The sequence below is a fragment of the Podarcis gaigeae genome (assembly GCF_964106915.1).
Source record: "Podarcis gaigeae genome assembly, chromosome: 5".
In the NCBI taxonomy this organism is placed as follows: Eukaryota; Metazoa; Chordata; class Lepidosauria; order Squamata; family Lacertidae; genus Podarcis; species Podarcis gaigeae.
This window is the reverse complement of record NC_139681.1, coordinates 93,430,331-93,434,794: the sequence shown is the minus strand read 5'-3', so window position 1 is coordinate 93,434,794 and position 4,464 is coordinate 93,430,331.

Sequence of the window (4,464 nt, the reverse complement as noted above, 5' to 3'; positions counted from 1 at the left end):
AGCCCCTGAAAGGCTGCCCACAAGGGAACGCTTCCCTTGGGCTGAAATGTGTTCCCCATCCCTGCTGTAATAAAAAGATAAAGGGACCCCTGACCATTAGGTCCAGTCGTGGCCGACTCTGGGGTTGCGGCACTCATCTCGCTTTATTGGCCGAGGGAGCCGGCATACAGCTTCCGGGTCATGTGGTCAGCATGACTAAGCCGCTTCTGGCGAACCAGAGCAGCGCACGGAACCCTAACTCTAACCGTTTACCTTCCCGCCGGAGTGGTACCTATTTATCTACTTGCACTTTGACGTGCTTTCGAACTGCTAGGTTGGCAGGAGCAGGGACTGAGCAACGGGAGCTCACCCTGTCGGGTGCTCACCTTCTGATCGGCAAGTCCTAGGCTCTGTGGTTTAACCCACAGCACCACCCGCGTCCCTCCCTGCTGTAATACTTGCCTCTTATTTTAAGTGAGCATTATGACCTGCTTACCTTGACGTTTCTGGACCAGGGAGATGCATTTTGGTGACATTGGTATGACAACTGCACCATAAGCCTCCCATGCGCTGTCTTCTTCACAAGGCAGATGGTCCTAAAGGCTGCCCAGTGCAGAGTTAGAATCATAGAATTGTAGGAAGGGAGCCCGAGGGTCATCTAGTCCAACCCCCTGCAGTGCAGGAATCTCAGGTAAAGAATCCATGATAGATGGCCGTCCAACCTCTGCTTAAAAATCTCCAAGGAAAGAGAATCCACAACTTCCTGGGGAGGCTGTTCCACTGTCAAACAGCTCTTACTGTCAGAAATTATTTTCCAGACTTTCAGTCGGAATTTCCTTTCCTATAACTTGAAGCCATTGCTTTGAGTCCAGTGCAGAAGAAAGCAAGCTTGTTCCCTCTTCCATGTGACAGCCCTTGATATATGTGAAGATGGCTATCCTATCTCCTCTCAGTCGCCTCTTTTCCAGGCTAAACATACCCAGCTCCTTCATCCATTCCTCATACGGCTTGGATTCCAGACCCTTGATCATCTTGGTCGCCCTCCTCTGCACACATTCCAGCTTTTCAAGATCTGTGAAGAGGAATTTAGCTCTGGGAGGGGAATAGGGGACTTCTAACAACTCCCAGCACCTTAAACAAACTTCAGCTCTCAGAATTATTTGGGGGAAGCCATGGCTGTTTAAAGCGGCATCTCAGTTTATGTTGCTCATGTGGCCCTAGGCATCCTCGCTGTGCCCCCATGATGTGTTTCCCTCTCCCATCTCCGCTGTTAGGGATGCCCCAAGACAGTGCAAAGAGGCAGCTGCATTGATGGACTCGTCTCTCAAGAAGCAGGCACTTTTCTCCTCCACTGCCCTCACATGTAGTAGCAATAACATCTGGCTCCCGGCAGGTTTGCAAAAGAGTCCGAGGTTATTTAGAGGAAGAGCAAGACCAGCAGCAGCTGTCAGGGAGCTGACAGCACAGGCCGGCCCATGGAGACTCCGGGTCCACGGGTCAGTAGCAGCTTCTGAGTGCTGGCAGAGGCTCTCACTCCCTGGCATGGTTAGCAGGGAAGCAGAGCAGCCTCCATCACATTTCACATATGACACAGTCTAGCTGGCCCTGCATATTCCATCTTTGCCACCATCCAGGGACACACGGCTCTGTTGTTCCAGGCACATCCAGGTCTTTGGAGAACGGCACGATTCTTTGCCTCTAATCATGCATTGCCCATAGATGCTTTCACTCTGTGGCCACTCAGAGCCTGATTTCGATACTCATCGTGCTGGAAAGGTGCATAACTCTGATTTTTCGCTTCTCATGTATTCATTCACTTATTTCATAGAATTTATGCAACGCTTGGCTGTAAAAACCAACCAACCGCAAAACAGTTTTTACAAAAAGACTAAAGCCATAAAATTACTGGTAAAAACTGACAGTTTGCATTTCTTAGTGCAGAAAGTATTGACCTGATGTGTAGAGATCTATTCTAATTAATTCAAGAGGGTTCTGGAAGCTTCTGTGTGTGAAAGAAACAAGGAGAATGTTCATGATGTTTAGGTTATTCCTTCAGAGAAGCTGAGTACAGTGGTACCTCAGGTTACAGACGCTTCAGGTTACAGACTCTGCTAACCCAGAAATAGTACCTTGGGTTAAGAACTTTGCTTCAGGATGAGAACAGAAATCGCATTGCGGTGGCGTGGCGGCAGCGGGAGGCCCCATTAGCTAAAGTGGTAGCTTCGAGAACACTGTCCAACCATCTCATCCACTGTCATCCCCTTCTCCTTGTGCCCTCCATCTTTCCCAGCATCAGGGTCTTTTCCAGGGAGTCTTCTCTTCTCATGAGGTGGCCAAAGTCTTGGAGCCTCAGCTTCAGGATCTGTACACCCAGTAGCTGGGTGTACGTGGCTGCAACCTTCATGCCCCCCCCCTTCCCTTCCATTTCTAGCCCACCTTTCTCTCTACTGACGCAGGTTACAAGTGCACAAAAGCAATCGGATTAGGAAGCAACACAGAGGGCAGGATCCATTCCAAAGCAGGTGTAGCCACTTGCTTGCAGAGGAACTGGGGCCCCTGCTCCCACCTCCCTCCCTTGCTGTGCACATTGAGCAATTACCAGGAATGGAAGCATCCGTGCATACATCTCATGCCACCCCCTGACCTTTCCCCTTGCCCAGGTATGGGAGTTAGTCAAGCTCAAGAAGGGAACAAAACTCCCTCTGCAGACCTACCCCTGCATAAGGGAGGAGGCAGCTGTGGTCACACTGGGTGACAGTTCGACTTCAGGCATGCTGGGATGAAGCAAAGGATCTGCCTGATAAGAACATCAATAGGACTTCAGAAGCATCACACATGGGACTTCTGAGACTGTCACCCAGCTGATTGACGCTTCAGAAGTCCCCTGTGGCCCAGCACAGACGCCTTCCTGCCGGCCCACATATGACATCAGGTAACTTGGCAAGTGAGCGTGGGTTCTCCAGATGGATAAATAAATAAATAAATAAACCAGGGTTTCCCAAACTTGAGTCTTCTGCTGCTGTTGGACTACAACTCCCATCATCCCTAACTAGCCTGATCAGTGGTCAGGGATAATGGGAACTGTAGTCCAAAGCAGTGGAAGACCCGAGTTTGGGAAACATCAAAATAGACCCATGTTTGGAGCACTACCTGAAGCCCCACTTTACGTTGCTTCAAGGGTTTTCTGGGAGATGAGCATATCGCCTGAAAAGTGCCCATGGATTGAGTCAAGTGGACCTTCTAGAAGAAAGGACTTGCACAGCTATGGGGCCACAGCAGAGAAGGCCCTGCCCCTTGGGGTTAGCAGCCTGGTTTCTGAGGGCACAGCAGAGTTTCCCCAGGAGATATCAGGCAGTAGAATGAGTTGTTCCTTCCAGCAAGCAGGGCCCAAGGGTTGCCCATCAACAGATGGGGGAAAGCCATTTGAAGTGAAACTGCCAACAAGGTTCGTCTCCTAGGCAGGCAGTTCCAGGCAGCTCTCGGGTTACAGAAATAAGGGGAATCCCAGCTTAAACAATGGAACAGGAGTTAATCCGTTTGCTGTTGGGGGTGGGTTTTTTTTTTTTTTTTTTGCCAGCTTGGTATGCATTCACCAGTGGTGTGGGCTAGAGCAGAATATGAGCACAATCTGGTTAAGCGCCACTTAATACTCTCGGCCCCATCTAGGTAAATACATTGCAATAATAAAAATGTGCCAGTTGCCATGCCGATGTTGTGTGTTTTGTGTGTGTACTAGGAAGCCGTTGCTGGGAGCAGGAGGTCTGTCTGTGAGGCCTCTTCCCCAACCAAACCGATGTCAAACTTTACCACACGGTAAGCTGCATTTAGAGAAGTGGCGATATGTTTTGGAAGCGCAGAATAATCAGGACAGTACAGATTTCTGCTTTGTGTGTGTGTATGTGTGCGTGTAGAATGGAATTCCGCAATCTAATAAAATTGACTCAGGACAGACAAGAGGAAGGACGTCAGCAAATGTGTGGAGTTAATTTAGAAATACAGGGACTTGCCTTATGTGAAGAGCCAGACTATTGTTCCATCTAGTCTAATATTATCCCCACCAGTGGTCCCCAAACTTTTTCAAACCACCCCCACTTGGTTCCATAAACTCAACCCCAGTGCCCACTACCCCGTAAAAAACATTTTTCAGAGTAGCAGTTTCCACTACCCGCTAAGGAAGATAAAGTCACAACCAAATTGAAAACAGTATCAATCCTTTGCACATTTATTCAAAATCTGATTTAAACTGTTTTGTTTGAATAATTCAACAAAACTGGTGAATTTAATCCAGGCTTTTCAAAGCCTGATACTAATTTAAATCTCTAGTGCCCCCCAGGCACCCCTTTGCCTCTTAGCACTCCCCAGGTAATCCCACAGCCCCCGTGGCAGAGGCACCACCCACTTTTGGTACTCCTGAGCTACACTGAATGGCAGCAGCTGTCCAGGATTTCAGGCAGAGGACCCCCCCCCCCCCAGCCCGACCCAAAG